The sequence below is a fragment of the Schistocerca americana genome, chromosome X (genome assembly GCF_021461395.2).
Source record: "Schistocerca americana isolate TAMUIC-IGC-003095 chromosome X, iqSchAmer2.1, whole genome shotgun sequence".
Taxonomy (NCBI): Eukaryota; Metazoa; Arthropoda; class Insecta; order Orthoptera; family Acrididae; genus Schistocerca; species Schistocerca americana.
The window spans coordinates 741103026-741123204 of record NC_060130.1 but is presented as its reverse complement, the minus strand read 5'-3'; the positions used below and the strand labels follow the sequence as shown (position 1 = coordinate 741123204).

Below are 20179 nucleotides of genomic sequence, written 5' to 3'. Positions count from 1 at the left end.
TCAGGGGTAAAATATCCTCCCGGCGCAATGGCCGTACTTCGGATCTCCAGGCGGAAATTGCTCCCACAGGTACCGGGCTGCGTGGGGGAGGGAGTCGTGAAATAACGATATACGTACACGCGATGTCTGGGGGAATGAGCAGGTCGAGACAATTTCAGACGACGGAACTTCGTATGAGAACGAATGAGATCGTTACTGAATAGCAGGCGTCGCGGGTACTGCGAGCTCCCTGTCGACTACTCAGGTGTCAATAAGTTCTGCAATTACGTTCAGGTGTCAGATTTGTTGCAAAGGGCGACAGACGTAGCAGTTTAACTCGTACACTAATTTTTCCAGTACGATACCAAGATAATACATTATTTGATGACGAAGTAGAGTCAGTGATCTGGGGAAACGTGGACGAACAGTCTCTTCAAATGGTTCAAATGGCTCTGAGCACTATGGGACTTAACATCTGAGGTCATCAATCCCCTAGAACTTAGAACTACTTATACCTAACTAACCTAAGGACATCACACATATCCATGCCCGAGGCAGGATTCGAACTTGCGACCGTAGCGGTTGCGCGGAGCCAGACTGAAGCGCCTAGAACCGCTCGACCACACCGGCCGGCGTTAGCTGTATAGTATGGTCTTCTAGTATGGTGTTCTGTGTATAAAGTAATCAAATCTCTCGTGAAAAAGAATGTTGGTTTCAACACCGAAGTGCTCTAGAAACAAAGGTCCTGCTAAGTTTGGATATCCCGTTCCTTGCTATGAGTTGTCAATTTTTTAAAAAATTTCGTTCTATTGTAGTCTTTTTCTCTAACTAAGTCGTAAGTTGAGAGGGCGGTCTTCTGCCGACAGTGCGCCACGCATTCACCAAACCATGAGGCGGCTAGGTTCAGAAGCCCGTGTCGGTGTGTTCCACGCACTGGCTAGCGAGGTCAGTGCACGCTCTGTTTGGAGGCGAGCTTTCCACGTGCCCTTCCTTCCTTCCTTCCGTCTTGCACGAGCGTTGAATGCTCTCCATCATAATGTGCGCCGTGCGCAGCATTACGCGCTCTAAAGTTCAACCTTCCAGAGTTAGCCGTCTTGGAGCCTACGGTTTTCTGGCGTTAGCTAGATGATACTTTCGTTGTATGGTCTCATGGCAGACAAGAACTGGAAAAATTACTTTGCCATTTAAACCCTTTACATGAGAACATCAAGTTTACTATGGATATTGAGAAAGATTGGACTTCACCCTTTCTAGACATGTTAGTACACCGTAAGAATGATGGGTCTTTGGGACATTCGGTGAATAGAAAACCCACATATACAGATCTATATCTTCAGGCGTCCAGCTGCCATCACCCCGCACAAACCTCCGGTTTTCTTAGTACTTTAATTCATCGGGAGCATGTAATATCGGTTGCTAATAGCCTTCACGAAGAATTAGTCCATCTGGAGAAGGTTTTTAAAGAGAATGGCTATACTTCGATTCAAATACGGAAGACCATGCACAATTATAATAACAAGAAGCAACGCTCTAAGGAGACTGATGACGACTATAAATCAACTGCGTTCCTTTCATATGCCGGGAACGTGTCTTCTAAAATAGGCAAATTGCTCAGGAAGAATAATATTAATGCCATCTTCCGTCTACCACCAAAGAGCAGGGCTTTCGTCACTGTAGAACGTTTGATTTTGCTGACAGAGCCATAACATCACCTCTGCTTCCACCAAAGGTGTTCTTTTTGAGTTTTGAAACACATGAAAATTGGATGGAGCCAAGTCGGGACTGTATGAAGGATTATTGTTGACAGTGGACACTAGGCGTCGGATTATTCCAGATGTTTCAGCACTCGTGTGATCTGGAATTGTCTCGCTGAATTAGAGGATGCTCCATGTGTGGAGGAACTCTTCGAATTCGTGCTTTTTTCTGAAGGTACCTCACGCACCAACATAGTTACTTTACACACCATCACGTTACAATTGGGAGCTCTCTTGCGGCACGGAGTTGGAACATGCATCAGCGAAGCGGGAAAGTCGACCGAGTAATACACTACTGGCCATTAAAATTGCTACACCACGAAGATGACGTGCTACAGAGGCGAAATTTAACCGACAGGAAGAAGATGCTGTGATTTGCATATTATTAGCTTTTCGGAGCATTCACACAAGGTTGGCACCGGTGGTGACACCTACAACGTGCTGACATGAGGAAAGTTCCCAACCGATTTCTCATACACAAACAGCAGTTGCCTGGTGAAACGTTGTTGTGATGCCTCGTGTAAGGAGGAGAAAGGCATACCATCACGTTTCCGACTTTGATAAAAGTCCGATTGTAGCCCCTCGCGATTGCGGTTTATCGTATCGCGACATTGCAGCTCGCGTTGGTCGAGTTCCAATGACTGTTAGCAGAATATGAAATCGGTGGGTTGAGGAGGGTAATACGGAACGCCGTGCTGGATCCCAACGGCCCGTGTTTGGCGACATGGCGGTGAACGCACATTGGAAGCGTGTATTCGTCATCGCCATATTGGCACATCACCCGCATGATAGTATGGTGTGCCATTGGTTACACGTCTCGGTCACCTCTTGTTGGCATTGACGGCACTTTGAACAGTGGACGTTACATTTCAGATGTGTTACGACCCGTGGCTCTACCCTTCATAGCCCGCATCTCGTGGTCGTGCGGTAGCGTTCTCGCTTCCCACGCCCGGGTTCCCGGGTTCGATTCCCGGCGGGGTCAGGGATTTTCTCTGCCTCGTGATGGCTGGGTGTTGTGTGATGTCCTTAGGTTAGTTAGGTTTAAGTAGTTCAAAGTTCTAGGGGACTGATGACCATAGATGTTAAGTCCCATAGTGCTCAGAGCCATTCTACCCTTCATTCGATCCCTGCGAAACCCTACATTTCGGTAGGATAATGCACGACCTCATGTTGCAGGTCCTGTACGGGCCTTTCTGGATACACAAAATGTTCGACTGCTGCCCTGACCACCACATTTTCCAGATCTCTCAACAATTGAAAACGTCTCGTGAATGGTGGGCGAGCAACTGGCTCGTCACAATACGCCAGTCACTACTCTTGATGAACTGTGGTATCGCGTTGAAGCTGCATGAGCAGCTGTACCTGTACACGCCATCCAAGCTCTGTTTGACTCAATGCCCAGTCGTATCAAGGCAGTTATTACAGCCAGAGGTGGTTTTTCTGGGTACTGATTTCTCAGGATCTATGCACCCAAACTGCGTGAAAATGTAATCACATGTCAGTTCTAGTATAATATATTTGTCCAATGAATACCCGTTTATCATCTGCATTTGTTCTAGTTGTAGCAATTTTAATGGCCAGTAGTGTTTGTATGGCATGTGATACCGCAACCCAAATCGAGATCAGAATTTTAAAGAAGTCGTAGGCATTAGTCTTCAGCACGCCCTCCTACTCCGACCCAGAATATCCTGCTCTGAATGGTAGTACTTGAAATAAGTAAACTTCTGTAATTGTTTTTGTCTTCTTCTCCTCTGTCGTACCTTGTTATATCATAGTTCCCCTTCCCGTTGCTAGCCGTTGTTATGGATGTCTAGGCGGCTAACACAGTGTCAAATGAGGCTTAAAAACTCAACGCCCGTATGAATGTATTTCGTTAGTTATCACTCAAAGTACAGTGTCATTTAACAGCACGACAAACAGAAACTAAACTGCACCCCTCGACCAACAGAGTAAGCCAAGGCACTAAAAATGTAATTCCATTTTTCTTTAATTTTTGATTTTGATATTTTTTTCCTCTCGTAATAGCGTCTCCTGTGTGTTAACGAGACGAGAAAGAGAGTTAAGAAATACTCTAGTCCTTCAGTCAAGGTGTAAAACTCACTGAGGATTAAGTGATGTGAAGCTGAAATCTGTACGCTAATTCAAAGGCAAGAGAGCTGCCGTGTGTGTAATGCGGTCGATGCAAATAGCTCCACAGTAAACAGGATGTCGAGTGAGCTGAAGAGAACCAAAACGGACGGGACGACCGCAGACTGTGTGGCGTAGCTAAACTCGAAACTGACGTAGAAATGTCTCGCTGAGAGTACACGGGATATTCCGCGAATTACCTCATCGTAGTGCAGCGCCCACTTCTTCGCAGTTCGCTAAGTGACCCGTCTTCTTTGGAATATGTACTCTTGCTTTCTTGATGTCAAGCTATGTTTGCCCAGACTGCCTCTTCTGGAACTTGGATGGCTGCTGATATTTACAGAATAAAACAGTTGAGATGATCACGTACGCACTGCATAGCGTAATCATTCCAAAATCGCCGAACGTTGGGATAGCTAAGCTCATAATCCACTGCTCTGCAGTTCATTGGAAGACAATCAAAGTGGTGAAGCGAAGAAATAAGCGTCGGACTGGGCTGCTGATTAGCAGAGATGGAGAACGGGGGGGACATAAATCAGGAGGGATGTTCTGTTACTGATTGCGTGGGGGACGGGATGCTGAATCACCTACCGAGAGGGAAGGGTTGTGCGCTTCGGTCGACACAAAAGCATTACACACAGTGTGTGCTTGCAGCTCGGCCCCCAATCCTCGATTTCGAGTAGACAGTCAACGGAATAAGTACTAACGTAATGTTGCACATCGAGCACAATCTCTGGCCACGCTTTGCAAACGTTCAAAATACTTGACCAGATTTACTTTAAAAGCAAGCCTTTACCAGAGTTCATTTAGAAACATGCTTACATTTAAAATTTTGTTAATTGATGCTTCAGCGACAGTAAATGAATCTGTTTTATATCAGACCATGATCCGTTAGCTACCTATCACTGCGTTTGCAGTACAGAGTATGCTAGAATCAAATTAAACACAGGCTGCATCAGAAACACACGACGGTTTTGAAAATAAAACAGCATTTAAGGGAAAGTGTAAATATTTATTTTGTATTAGAGAGACATTGATTTTTTGTACTGGAAAGTTAGTGTGTGTCGCTGTTTATTGAAAATAATATTTGGTATGTGTCCACCATGCTGAACAACGTATTCATGTAGTCTGTCTCGAAGAGAGAACATAACTCGCCACACCATGTTGTTGGGAATTTTCTTAATGCACTCAAGAAATCTATCATTTAGCTCGCATATGCTGGTTGGGCGTTGCTCATAAACTTCCCGTTTAAGACCGCTCGACAAAAAATAATCAGGTACAATCAGGGCGAACAAGCACGCCAGTCAACATTTCGTTCAGTGCTCCTTCTTGTGAGAAGCATAGGTAACGATGGGGATTGACTTCATGGCGCAGAAATGTCTGCGACATGGCTGTGTAACGCTCAGAATTTATTGTTACAGTGTGGCATTCAATTCTTTTTTTTTTTTTTTTAAAAAAAAAAAAGGATCGATAATGCGCTCCGAGGCAAAGGCGCATCATAGTACCGCTTTTGCGTTGTGCGTTGGTCGCTGCAGCACTTCACACGTGACGTGTACTGCCCAGATCCGACAGTTTCGTTTGTTTACAGACAAGTGGAAATGGTCCTCACCTGATATCAGCAACCTGTTCATAGTATCCCCTTCAACTTGCAGAGACTTAAAGAACTCGTTGCAAATTTGAAGTCGCGTCGTCTTGTCCCTTTGAGTAAGCTAATGGAAAACTTGGATCTTGTGCGTAGGGTAGTGAAGTTCTTTGTGCAGGCTGCGGCGAATGCTGGTGCCCACCAACCTAAGTGCGATAGCTCGCTGCCGAGCCGACTGTTGAGGACAGTATGAGATCGCGTCCTGTACACTGTTCGCGTTTTTCAACGTACGTAACGAACGAGGACGTCCTACTGGTTTACTGTCCTTCACAATTCAGTATTGATGCCACTTCGATACCCATAGCAACAGAGTATTTCGACTGGGGGCATCACGTCGACCAAATTTAGGTCGATAGTTACGCTGTGCAGTTATGATAGCCGCTTTCTTTATGAACTCCTCTGCCACCGGCGTTTTATCTCTGCTAAATTCCAGAGAACGTGCCGAACGCGGCGCGTTGTACTTGTATTACAGTGCCGCGTCGTTGGTGCACTGCGAATGAAAGTTTAAAAGCCTCTGGGTGTTTCTGGCGCGCAGCATCCAAATTAATTAATTAATTAAGTAATTAATTAGAAATAATTCTCTTTTCAATCATACATTTCCCACTAAGAAGATTTTCTAAGGCTGTATAACCAGTTGTTGGTAGTTTTAACAGCAAGAGGGCTTAAAACAGAAGTAATATGAAGAATATAGCAGATTTTCAAGATGACCCGTCCGGACAGCCGCGCGTGTTAGCACTCGGCTTCCGCGATTCGGGGAGGCGCGCCGGCCCCGGATCGAATGCGCCAGGCGGACTGATGAACAACGAGGCCCGGTGTGCTGGACGTGGTTTTTAGGCGGTTTCCCACATCCGAGTAGATGACGACTGGGTTGGTACTCACGCCCTGGACGCAGACATGTGGGTCCATTTGTGTGTGGGGGAGGGGGTAAGGAGACAACAGGAGGGCAATCCAGCCACACTTTTCAGTATTAATATTGCTAAATCTAAAAATTAACATGCCGGTCACTTGAAGATAACGGTATGAAAGACAGGATAAAGAACGAGAATAGATTTTACGATACCTATATTTTAATTTGGAACGTGTCGATTCTTCAACAAAAACTATAATTATTTTGTTTTTTATCTTTGTCACGTTTTCTTATTTCTTCGAGCACTGAGTGGAAGCTCCCATAGGAGAGTTCGTGTGCTTCATCGGATATTATTTCTTATGTCACGCTGTTTGGATTCTTCAAAGTGGGAACAAAGAATATTTACACAGGTATTTTTCTGGTATATGCATTCTGAAATAGTGTTTGTATTGTGACGCGGTGCTTCATACAATTGCTGCGAGCCTGTTACACGGAACCATGACTTCTGCATTCTGTGTAGCCTTTCAGAAAGTTTTCAGCATCTCTGCAGCGCCATACAGTTAAAGATAGTTTGCTGGGAGTTCCTTGTAACGCGCACACGCGTAATATTTCATAAACCTCTCTGGGCTCTCTCAGAATGATTCTTCGATAAGTGACGGTACACAAAGAATTGAGTAATTTTCTGTTTTGTTAAAGGTACGTAGTTCCATTTTTTGAAAAAGGCAACGGTTACTAGTTTTAACAACATATACCTTCTCTTGATTTGAAGAGTACAGTAATACAAAGTTCGAGAAATGATTACAGTGAAAAAGTAGTCGGAAAAGATGTTGCATTTGAGTTGGCAGGAGGCACCTGTCGAAGCCCATTATGCACTATTAATGTGGAAATGTCCGCCCCTGGTTGCTGAGTGGTCAGTGCGACGGAATGTCATACCTAACGGCCCGGGTTCGATTCCCCGCTGGGTCGGAGATTTTCTCCGCTCAGGGCGTGGGTGTTGTGTTGTCATCATCATCATCGTCATTTCATCCTCATCGACACGCAAGTCGCGGAAGAGGCGTCAACTCGAAAGACTTGCACCAGGCGAACGGTCTACCCGACGGGAGGCCCTAGCCACACGGCGTTTCCATTTATGTGAAAATGGACAATGTGCACTCAGGGAGTGACATGTTTTGTTTGCCCATCACATTAAGTTACTATGGCTAACGAAATATGTCTGTTAGGACACTGACTTGGGACAACTGCATTTATTTTCATTCCGATTTGAAATATTTTTTTTTGAAAAGTGAGTGCGCTGCTGCCCTGCCGAAATGAATATTTCGGAGTGTCACGTGGCTGGGGTGTCATCAGACCTTATTTATATGTCGGCGTGACTGTCACGCGCACGATGGACAAGACGCGCGACATCAGCGAGTTTGAGCACGGCCAGACCGTGGCTGCCCAACTACCAAATACGAGGTCATGCAAAAACTATGCTCTTCGCATGCCACCGTATCAACAGTGTTGTGTCGTTTCACGATTCGGGGAAAGCCGTCGCCGTCAGTCACAACCACGGGCAGCTACATATTAATGACAGAGATGAGGTTCGGCTGTTGCAGATTGTAGAAGCGGTGGACAGGTACAGTGCAGCAAATCACGCACCAATATAATGCTGGGATAACGGCTTGTGGACAGCCTACTACTACCCAGGTTCACAGCCAGTATGAGGTGATCAGCTGCCACCGCTCCACAGCCCACAGGAGTAGCTCTGTTCTCCGTATGACACAACAGAACGCAGAGTTACGGGCGCCAGAACAGCGCCATTCTGTTTGCCAATAGGGCACCTTTATAACATGTGGTGAAGGTATTTCCACGTGGGGGATGTATACTGAGACGATATGAGGCTCGTGATATGTACGCTATCAACCCTCCCAGACGAACAATGCGGGATGATACAAGATGATTTAAGACAAAATTTCTAGTCGGTATTATGAATGGCAGCTGGTTTTAAATGTAGAAACATGTAAATTAATGTGGATGAGTAGGAAAACAAACCCGTAATTTTGGGATACAGCATTATCAGTGTCCTACCAGACACAGTCACCTAGTTTAAATATCGAAGCGCAACGTTGCAAAGCGATATGAAATGGAAAGAGCATGTGAGGATTGTGGTAGTGAAGGTGAATGGTCGACTTCCACGGAAGCATATAGATATTCGATTTTGCTCACTCTATATGCAAGTACAACAGGAAAGGAAACGCATATAATAGTGATGGTACAGGGTACCCACCGCCACGCACCGTACGGTGGCTTGCGGAGTATGTATGGAGATGTAGATGCAGGAAGTTGCTGTTCGATCATGTGCGTCCGTTCTTTCGCTTGTACCACCCCATAGGCGACCTACAGTGCAGCGTCCTACCAATCTGACTTGTCAGGACGGTTTGATGCACACGTAAATCCTGCTCCAACCAGTGACAGAGAGTTGAGAGCGGCGGATCAGCGGTCGTGCATCAAGTTGGCTTCCCAATGCATGGGATCCCGTGGAGTCCATGCTGCGACGTATCGCCGCCGTCAGGCTATACGCTACTAGGTAAGCATTTCTGACAAAATATTAGCCCCTCCGCCTTCTCTCATTAAAACAGCACTCTGGTCGCTTTGGAGAGCTGCAGATGGTGTTGCACTGGAACCAGGCGATCATGTGACCCTCCACCGCTGACTTAAATGATGGCAGTGAAGTAGTATCTATGTGTCAGTCGGTTATGTGAAATCAGCGCAGTAAGTTGGGACGACGTCGCGATGTGACAGAATGGCAAAAAAAGGAGCTATCGTGTGTGTACGCCCCATGATTATCTTGAATCTAGTTGCGCGATTGGTTGTATCAACAATGACTGTTCGGCATGTCTGCAAAATATGGTGTAACACGGCGTAAGAACGGTGTTCGAATAGATATCCTTACTATCAGGGACTAGATAAGTGTCACCCTATGTCGATTTCAAACACAACAGGAATCGCTACCGCCAGTGAATGCAGGCACATCTCAACGAGTTTCCGAGCGTATATTTCGAAGGGACCTGAGTGAAATGGACATTTGGAGATGGTAAAAAGCCATCAGGCCCTGAAATCCAGGCGATAGTCGACCGACCGCCGTGTCATCCTCTGTTATTCATGATCGGATGCGGAACATAAGGGCGTGGGGTCAGTGCACCACTCTCCCGACCGCTGTAGGCGTTTCGATCTTCTAGCTGCTACCTCTCAATTAGGCAGCTCGTCAGTTGGCTTCACGAGGCTGAGTACAGCTAGTCTCATCCTTCCACTGAGGGTTAATCCGTGGAAATACAGGGAATGGAATGTGGGACCCCCACTTGGTAACCAAGTGTTGCACTGTCCTCTGCATCTCCATGATGGATATGCTGTGGACAATCCCGTCTTTCAGAATCACAACAGTCGTGTTCACCGACTCGCACGCATACTTTCAAGGTTTGACGGATACTGGCACCCTGCCGTATCACGACTGCCTTAATAAATTACTCGATCGTAATTCCATAGATGGTGTTGAGGGACAAAAAAATGGTTCAAATGGCTCTGAGCACTATGAGACTTAACAGCTGTGGTCATCAGTCCCCTAGAACTTAGAACTACTTAAACCTAACAAACCTAAGGACATCACACACATCCATGCCCGAGGCAGGATTCGAACCTGCGACCGTAGCAGTCGCACGGTTCCGGACTGCGCGCCTAGAACCGCGAGACCACCGCAGCCGGCTGTTGAGGGACAATATGGAACGAGGGAGTGGGGGTGGGGGGATGGGGTTTGGGGGTGGAGGAAGTGTAGGAGACTACATCTCCGCAATTTGTTATCTCCTAAGCCGGATATAACGTAACTGAGGAATGTTGTTGAAGCTCTTCCTCGCCGAAAGGCTAGAGGTGATGATAGGCGGTATTAACGTGGTGGTCCTGGAGGTGACTAATTTCTTGACCGCTGTGCTTAGGTAAGTGTTCAGTTGATATTAACTCTGTGTCTGTTTTGGCATCCATGTTCTGATTAATCTAGTACAGTGCCTGCAACAGGTGTGGAAAACTGACATTAGACACGCTCATTAACATAGTTTTGTTTTACAGGTAAGTCTCGAAATTTGCGGTACAATATTGTTTAACGGATAACTTCCAGAAGCGCGCATTTTGCAGCTACTTTCGCTGCCATTAAAGAGCGCAGCTATTTTCATTTCTATTCAGGAAGGTTTATTCCGTGCACTGTAGGTGCCCAATTACTATAACCACTATCTTGCTCTAGGCGGATGCTTCGGCTGCCCTTATATCCTGTGGCAAATCACGCCGTTAGTAATTACATCACTGTATGCGCGTTAGAAACTGGAAGGACTTCTATTTGTTCTCAGAAAAAAAACTGAAGTATGATGTTTCTGTGGCCATTACAGTAGACATTAAATACCACACCGGAGTGTATCATCGTAATGTAAAGGCGTGAGAGACCTCGTGAGCTGTTTTTAATTATGTAGCTGAAGACAGATACAGATTGAAAGCAGGCATCTTATACAGTAATGGTTCAAAGAGCAATGTTGCTTCTTAGCAATTTGAGGTTAATGGGATTTCGGATCGGCTAGTGAAAATTAACGTGCAAAATGTCAGAGTTCCCTATCTGAGACATAGTCAATTTCAGAAGACACGTGGAGTGTAGGAAAGGAATTGAAAGTGTGCAGGACTTATTAAATAACACTAATTCCATCCGTAAGGGGCTATACGTATAAAGTAAGGGCAGTCAGTATGAAACTGCACATGTAATCTGTTACATTAGCGATAAGAGCGTTTATTGCGGCGACTCCTGGGGTAGACCAAATAAAAGCGACGACAACTACCCGGAGCAAATAAAAATCCCGGCAGCGCTACGATAAGCGGAACTGGTATTTCACGGTTCTTTTTTTTTTTTGGGGGGGGGGGGGGGGAGAGAGTAGGAAAAGAGACTTCTTGTGTGTAGTTAAGATTTCTTGAATGAAACTAGTTGGTATATCGTTAAATGCTAAGTATTATGCTAGTTAGACTATAAACTTTTCAAGTAAATTGGTTAGTGTTCGAAATGTGTTTGTGTGGTAGAATGTGGTGCGGCATCGTAATCGACCAGCAGATAATTCGGCGAACCCAGGTGAAACTGTAGTCAGGATCGCCGTGTAACGCAGGAAGATATACTTAAGGCACGTCTTTATAAGAAACATATACGAACTGTTGCATCTGAGTATAGAATGGAGCAAGGAAACGAAATATAACAACGACGAATAAGGTCTTTTTTAATTACTTGGAACATTTTACAGTCGTGAAGTTCCTAAAGTTGAGTTACTATAGTATGGCGAGCGCAAGATAAAAGAAAAGCCGTATCTGAATACAAGTCACCATGAAACGTAGATAAAGCAAGTAATCCCTAAGAGTGAAACATTTACTAGAAGAAACTTAGTAATAGATCTCCAAGGATGTGTAACACTTCGCCGATTATATTGTGTAAGTATAACCGCAGGACTCTGCAGAAGAATGGGACTCATCTTAGAAATGGCTCTGAGCACTATGGGACTCAACTTCTGAGGTCATTAGTCCCCTAGAACTTAGAACTAGTTAAACCTAACCAACCTAAGGACATCACAAACATCCATGCCCGAGGCAGGATTCGAACCTGCGACCGTAGCGGTCTTGCGGTTCCAGACTGCAGCGCCTTTAACCGCATGGCCACTTCGGCCGGCGCTCATCTTAGAAAGACGATATTGTCATCCACGTGAGATCAGCAGCTGATTCGAGGACATAGTTTTCGCAAAGTTCACTAAACTGTGCTATTTAAAACGGTCGCTTTATCACATCGAGGTACGATATAAGGCCAGCGTGTAATGTTTCCGGAGGCGGAGCATTAGCACATACGGACGGGAAGGAAATCTGCCTTCCGTACTTACGTGAACCATTCCGGCACTCGCCTGAAGGTATTTCGGAAAATCGCAGAAAACCTAAAGCAGGATGGGCGGACGGGTGTTCTTACATAACATCTGTCTCAGACTTTACCACATCACTTACTGGGAGAACAGGTGTCGATAGCACACGCAATTTTGAAGCTAATTAGAGAGTTACTAGGAGAGGTTACACTTACAATAAAAGAAGTCAACTGAAAATATTTTTCTTTTGGCAGAATATGGGGAATTCTTGGGAAACCAAAATATTAGCATATAGAGTGTTTCCAGATGTTGAAGAAATGTTGAAATAAAGTCTTTCTCAGTCTTTCATTTCCTCACGGGACATGGCCCTTCTGCATACAAATGCAGCAAGGGGAAACAGGCGATACCAACGAAGGACTGTGGATATAAAACAAGTACTCCACGAAATATCACTTTCGAATACCCCTGGAACAATGAGGTTGCTCACTGGTGAAAGAGGCGAAAAGCAGTTTATAAAGGTCAACGTGTTATCCAGAACACTACGTCGCATGTTTAGACAGGCCACCAGGTTTCTGAACTGGTCCGTGCACTGCTGGTACGATACATGAATGGACGTTGGTTGGGAGTTACTTACATGAAGATATTGTTCGCGAATGTAGAGAGGGCTCCAGAACGTAATCCTCGTTAGATACAGTAACAGACAACAAAAAAAAAGTTCCTAAGACTGCATAAAGCTGACAGTTACACATCCACCTAGCTGAACGCCGCTAGAAGGCTGTACTCTGCTCATCTGAACTTGTGTGGGAGAAGACAAGACGAAAGATAGCAAACCTCTCCAAAAGAAAGAATTAAATGGACTACACACTCAATGAAGCCCGTCGCAGGTTACATTAGGCTGCTTGTTTTTCGGACTTATTCTCGCCCACCCGCGATCTGGCACATGAAACATAAAATGCAACTGCAATAAGAGAAACGACGACTCTATGTAAATGTAGAGTATGGTAGGTAAGGAATTTGTGCTACAACTGGGTCCGCAGCTCGTGGTCGTGCGGTAGCGTTCTCGCTTCCCGCGCTCGGGTTCTCGGGTTCGATTCCCGGCGGGGTCAGGGATTTTCTCTGCCTCGTGATGACTGGGTGTTGTGTGTTGTCCTTAGGTTAGTTAGGTTTAAGTAGTTCTAAGTTCTAGGGGACTGATGACCTCAGACGTTAAGTCCCATAGTGCTCAGAGCCATTTGAACCTTCGGCTCGGGTTCGATCCTTACTACCCTCCCATGGCCAATTTTTGTATCGCAGTGTTGTTTGGTTTTAGGAAACCAAATGAAGAACACGTTTGGCGACCGCTTGAATTTGTGCGTCCTGATTGGCTAACTTCAACGCTAGTTAATTCGATAACGGCACAACGTATCGAACTTTTTTCTTAACAATTATTTCTCAGTACAACTTGCCCTGCAACACCCTTACAAGCTTTTCAGACTGTTTCTGTCCACCCTGAATAATGTAATGCAAAATAAATCACTTCTGGACAGGATGTGAGTTGAATATAGCTTATACTGCCTGACATGAAAATCAAAGCAGAACTGTAGAGTTCAGTAGCATGGCTCATTTTAGATACTAGGCTGTGGGCTTTAATGTAATCATCATATATGTAAAAAAGGGAAGACAGTATCTCAGTCGAAGGCTATGCGGCCTAGAAGCAGAGACCCTCATTGACACCGCAACTGTTGCATAGCATAGTTCTTGATATGCGGTTTCTGGATTCGGCATTACGTAGAGAGACTTCTCGCGTCATTTGAGGCGAAATTGGATGAACAGATTACATTACACTTCCCTTATGACAATCCCTGTATTGTTGTAAGTGCAAGAGTGGTAATGGGAGATGTGGGAAGAGGGATCGCCAAAATTCATTGCATGCCGAAAGTGGGCGGTGTTCATCAACAAGTGTCTCGACTTCGCTTTGTTGCCGCTAATTGATTTGAATATCTTCGTAAGCAAGACGTACTTCTCGTTCTATATATGTTGCGCATCTTCCAGCCCCTCCCTCTTTTTTTTCCTTCCTTCTTCGAAAGTTCCACCTGCACCCTCAACTTAAGACTGAGGGTTTCCGTTAACGTCATTTGACTATTAATGTACACTATTGTGAATAGTCCTTTTTTTTGTAATCCACTGTCAAATGTTAGATCTCCTTAAAGATACATTTAGTCAGTTTGTTTCCCTTGTAGTGCGGATTACAACAGTAATGACAACGTCAGAAGTCTAACAATGGCTGTGGCGTTATAATTCAAGCTCTAAGGTTACCCAGCTTCTTTGTTTTTCAGGTAACTGGCTGTTCTGAAAATGTGGTGTGCCCGGTTCTGGACTTTATGGTCTTGGTATCAGCCCCAGATAACACTGGGAAGATTTGTCGTATATAGGTCCAAACAAAACGCGCTATCCACGAACTGCCTAAAATTATAGTTACGGGAAAGGATATGAAATGTAAGTACACGTGTAACAGTAGATAGCGATTTCGCTTTTCAGACTACTTACAACGTTCTCTCTTATGCACGAGAAAGCAGATAGTATTCGCACCCTATTTTCTTTATAGAACGTTAGCTCCAGGACCTTTTGAAATTCGAGAAACGTCGATACGTGTAGTAAAAGGAGTGTTTTTCTTTTTGTTTCAGACTCGTGAACTGGAATTTTCCGGAGACGACAGCGGCCTCTCAGCCTCCCGAGGAGAGACTGGAGTAAACTAAGTAAGTGCAGGTTAGACCATTATTACAGTTGCTTAAATAAGATATCACTTCGGAGCTATGTCGGCTGCTGTAAATGCAGACGGACATCACAACAGTTACAGAGACTGCGAAACTAAACACGCACGTCCACAGTATGTTATGCTTCTGAATTGGATACATGAGAATTGCATGTTACATGTGACTTTAAATACATATCAGTCACTCAAACGTGCCAGTGCGATTATTATATTATTCAGCATGTGCAGAAATATTTCAACAAAGACGAAGTCAGTCGTCAGCCTCACAAGAAAACCTTTATTTGGTTCACTTTACCGGTTTCGGCAGTTTGAACTGTCGTCTTGAGAAGTGAAATAGGCTCAGATCATTGGTAAGCCAACATCAGAGCAAGAATCAGACGGTAGTGTCCTGTGCTATAGTATCAATAAAACAGTGACATCACTAAAACTTTATATTTGCGATGAGTGGCAAACAGTTAACTATCAAATCTCCCATCGTACTTAGTATTTTTCAAAAACTGTGTCGATTATAAGCGTACTTGTTTAGGTGTATCTGTGTAGAGGTGACAGTAAATTACCTGTGTTGAGCAATGAGAACTTATGGAAGAAAGCAGAAAAACCAAAGTTATAATTATATGAAGAGAGAATTTTTTCTGTTTCTTTGAAGTACAAAATTCCATTAACAGATTTGTGCCATACAAGGAGCAGTTAGACGATGAAAATAAGAAATTGTTTCCTGATACAAAAGGAGTGGATTCAGTGAAGCAGAGTAAAACAAAATCAGAGTAATTGGTTGGTTGGTTGATTTGTGGGAGGGGACCAAACAGCGAGGTCATCGGTCCCATAGTATAAGGGAAGGATGGGGAAGGGGAAGGAAGTAGGCCATGCCCTTTCAGAGGAACCATCCCGGCATTTGCCTGAAGCGATTTAGGGAAATCACGGAAAACTTAAATCAGGATGACAGGACGGAGGTTTGTTTCGCCGTCCTCCCGAATGCGAGACAGAGTGGTAACTACTGCACCACCTCGCTCGGTAAATCGGAGTAATCCCATCAAGACTTGTTTCCGGTTCCTCTCAAATATGAGACTATTACTGAGTGACAGAGCGCAGACGTTAAGGCGTTTGGGCCTCATTCCAGAAAAGTAAGGTTCAAATCCGCACCCGGACATGCGGAATTACATGTATAGAATCAGTTACCGAAATCGATTAAGGCTAACGTTGAGTTGGTCGCTTTAAGGCCAAGCGCGATTTCGTGCCGCGTTCTTCTCGATTCCGAGCCGTGTACGTCTCTAATGACCTCATTGTCGACGGCACGGTAGACATTAACCTTCCTCCTTCTTGCTATCAACAGGCGGTTGTCTTAGCTTCTGCACAACTTCCCTCGGCATGAAGGCAGGAGACCAGGGTGCTGAGGGCAAATACACGTGAATGTAAAACGCTTTCACTGATGTAGGTAAAGAAGCAACAGTAGCGTGGAGAAAGATGGGCCTATAGTGGAACAATACGGAATAAAAATAAAGGAGAACATAATGAAGCAGTAGTAAATGAGGACACCGTTACGCCAACTGTATCTGTATGTAGCTAAAAGAAAACTGTTGACGAAATTAGGTATTGCTGCGATGGGTTTGAATCAGCTAAACGAAGTACAATCGAAAGGTATAAAAAGTAAGCATTAGTTGACAAACCCGTGAGAAAGTGTTGTAGCTTATCCACGATGTTATTTAGTCTGTACTTGGAGCAAGCGAACAAAGGAAACCAGGGATGAATTTGGAAAGAGAATTCAATTCATGGAGTCCAAATAAAAATTTTAAGGTTTGCGGCTGACAATTCTGTCAGATGGCAGAGGACTTCGAAGGTCACTTCAACAGAATGGATGATGCCTTGAAGACAGATTGTTGTTGTTGTCTTCTTCAGTCCTGAGACTGATTTGATGCAGCTCTCCATGCTGCTCTATCCTGTGCAACCTTCTTCATCTCCCAGTACCTACTGCAACCTACATCCTTCTGAATCTGCGTAGTGTATTCATCTCTTGGTCTCCCTCTACGATTTTTACGCTCCACGCTGCCCTCCAATACTGCCTCAGAACATGTCCTACCAACCGAGCCCATCTTCTAGTCAAGTTGGGCCACAAACTCCTCATCTCTACAGTTCTTTTCAATACCCCCTCATTAGTTATGTGATCTACCCATCTAATCTTCAGACAGATTATAAGACGAAAAGCAAGAAAAGTAAAACAAAGGTAATGGAATCAGATGATGCTCTGTAGTTAGGTTAGGATATAACACACTAAACGTAGAAAACGAGTTTTGTTATCTAGGCTGCAAAATAAGCGATGTGACAGAATTGGAGGAAAATAATATGCAGTTCGGTAATAGCAAGAAAAGCGTATGTGAGAAAGAGAAATTTGCTAAGATCAGATACCAATATAAGGGTTAGGAAATCTTACCTGAACCTGTAGCCTTGTGCGGAAGTGAAACACGAACAATACACAGTTCAGACAAGAAGAGAGGAGAAACTTTTTAAACGTGCTGCTACGGAAGATGGGTAGATCGAACAATTAATAAGGAAGTCCTGAATCTAGATTTGAAATGATGAATTTATGACACAACCTGACTAATAGAAGGGATTGGTTGATAAGACAAAGCCTGATGCGTCAATTTGATAATTCAGAGGAGTAAAAAATGTTGAGAGAGGACAAGGCTTCTCTGCAATAAACAGATAATTGTCGGTATACAGCTTCAACCATTTTAACATCACTACGCGTTTCGACGGCCATATCAAAATCTTCAGGTGGGTTAGAGTATTTTTGCATGGTCTAATTTGAAACTACCTGGAATATTAAAATTGTGCCACGGAGCAGGAGTCGAAGCTGAGACCTTTACCTTTTCAAAAGTAGGAGTGGAGGTACTGGCAGAAGTGAAGCTGTGGGGGCGGATCGTGAGCCGTGCTTGGTTAGGTAGTCCGTAGAGCACTTACCCGCGAAAGGCAAATGTTCCAAGTTCGAATCCCGGCCCGGCTCACAGTTTTAATCTGCCAGGGAGTTTCTGATCAACTCTTCTGCAGAGTGATATTTCATTATAGTAGAGTTTGTTTCTGTTTTCCACACGTGTTGTCCGTTCGGAAAATAGCGCTGTTGATGATGTTTGAAAAAAAAAATAGTGACTGAAGTAGTAAGCCAATAATTAATTGTATCTAAACAGTCGCAGCTCTTAATAAGTAGTTCATTATGGACGACATATTCGTTTGCAATAAGCAGGTTCAAATGGATGTAGGTTGCAGTCGTTAAGCAGAGGTGAAGAGGTTTGAATAGGATATATTAAGTCGGTGCATTAGTTCGTAGCGTTTAATACACACAACAGATAGAGAAAACAAGAGACTTCAGTCATCTATAATATATTCTCCTTCACTATTTACAACAGCCTGCCAACGTGGTAGCTTTTCGATTCCGCGACTGTAGAAATGACGTGGTTTTAGGGTCGGAGAACTCGTCGAACGATGTTCGTAGCTCAAATTCATCCGGAAAGGAAGTGCCGTGAAGATTGTTCAGTGGAGATCGGAAGAAAGTTGAAAATCTGAGGGCGCAAGATCAGGTGAATGAGGTGACTGCGGAATGACTTCCCAACCCAACTCTTGTATAGCGTGTTTTGTCAGTCTAGTAGAATGCGGTTGGGCGTTAGCGTGGAGTAGCATGGCTTCACGCAGTCTTCTTGGGCGATGTTCTTGGATTGCGTGTGCACGGCTGGTTCAAATGCCTCTGAGCACTATTGGACTTAACATCTGAGGTCATCAGTCCCCCAGAACTCATGACTACTTAAACGTAAGCAACATAGGGACATCACACATATCCATGCCCGATGCAGGATTCGAACCTGCGACCGTAGCGGTCGCGCGGTTCCAGACTGAAGCGCCTAGAACCGCTGGGCCACAACGGCCGGCGTGTGTAAGGCGAGTCACTTGTCCACAATAAATCTCAGCAGTGATGGCCTCACATCGTGGAAGCAATTCGTAGTACACCACACTGTTGCTGCTCTACCAGATGCAAACATTGTCTTGTACGGCGAGTTTGCTGCTTTGTTTGGCCTCAACCATTCCTTTCTTTTCTTAATGTTCCTATAAAGGCACCATTTCTCGTCACCAGTAACGATACAGTATAGGAATGGTCGGTGTTCAAAAATCAAATGGCTCCGAGCACTATGGGATTTAACGTCTGAGGTCATCAGTCCCCTAGAACTTAGAACTACTTAAACCTAACTAACCTAAGGACATCACATACATCCATGCCCGAGGCAGGATTCGAACCTGCGACCGTAGCGATGGCTGGGTGTTGTGTGCTGTCCTTAGGTTAGTTAGGTTTAAGTAGTTCTAAGTTCTAGGGGACTGATGACCATAGATGTTAAGTCCCATAGTGCTCAGAGCCATTTGAACCATTTTTTGCGACCGTAGCAGTCGCGCGGTTTCGGACTGTAGCGCCTAGAACCGCTCGGCCACCGCGGCCGGCAATGGTCGGTGTTGTTCACGTGCCAGTAAATGGCAATGAAGCGGAGATGCACATATGCCTACCCGCTGATTTTTGTGATTTTGACTTAGAGCATGCGGTACCCATACACCCGATTTTTAAACATTTGCCATTCCACGAAAATGTTGGACGCTGGTGCAATGATTACAGTTCATCACATTTGACAGTTCTCGAGTTCACTGGCGTGCATCATTGTGGGTTAATGCGTTTAAACGATTTTCGGTAAATCCCGAAGGTCTTCCGGTACATGGAGAGTCACTAATGTCAAAACGAGAAAACCATTTTCATTGCCGTGCTCTGTCCAATGATATTATCTCCATACACGGCGCAAATGTTTCTGGCTGCCTCCGCTGCTCTCACCCCTCTACTGAACTCCAACAGAAGAATATATCGGAAATGTTCCGATTTGTCCACGTCGCACAGTTTTAATTTCTAGCGCCCACAGCTCCATTCACTATCTCCAAATGACAATATGTAAACTCTGATAGCAACACTGATCTATAAATAAAAAATGACAATCGATAAATAAACTCGTAGCAACCGGAATAGCAACATGCGAAACAAAAACGCTACGAACTTACGCACGAACCGTATACAAAGTGGGTAGAACGTGATAAGCTTTTGGCAGCCTTGTTTCATGACAGTTCGTGAATACGTTGTTGTAGGTGAACGTAACATTTCTGTCA

At 44.6% G+C, this 20179-nt stretch overlaps 1 protein-coding gene across 2 annotated transcripts in view; it reads left to right on the top strand.

The window, feature by feature from the left end:
- The window catches only part of LOC124556856 (plexin-A4), a 973893-nt gene that overhangs the window by 162685 nt on the left and 791029 nt on the right, over nucleotides 1-20179 (top strand). For both annotated transcript variants that reach the window (XM_047130878.1, XM_047130877.1), the window contains one exon: nucleotides 14910-14981. The gene's annotated coding sequence lies outside the window, so the exon portion shown is untranslated. The remainder of the gene's footprint in view (nucleotides 1-14909; nucleotides 14982-20179) is intronic.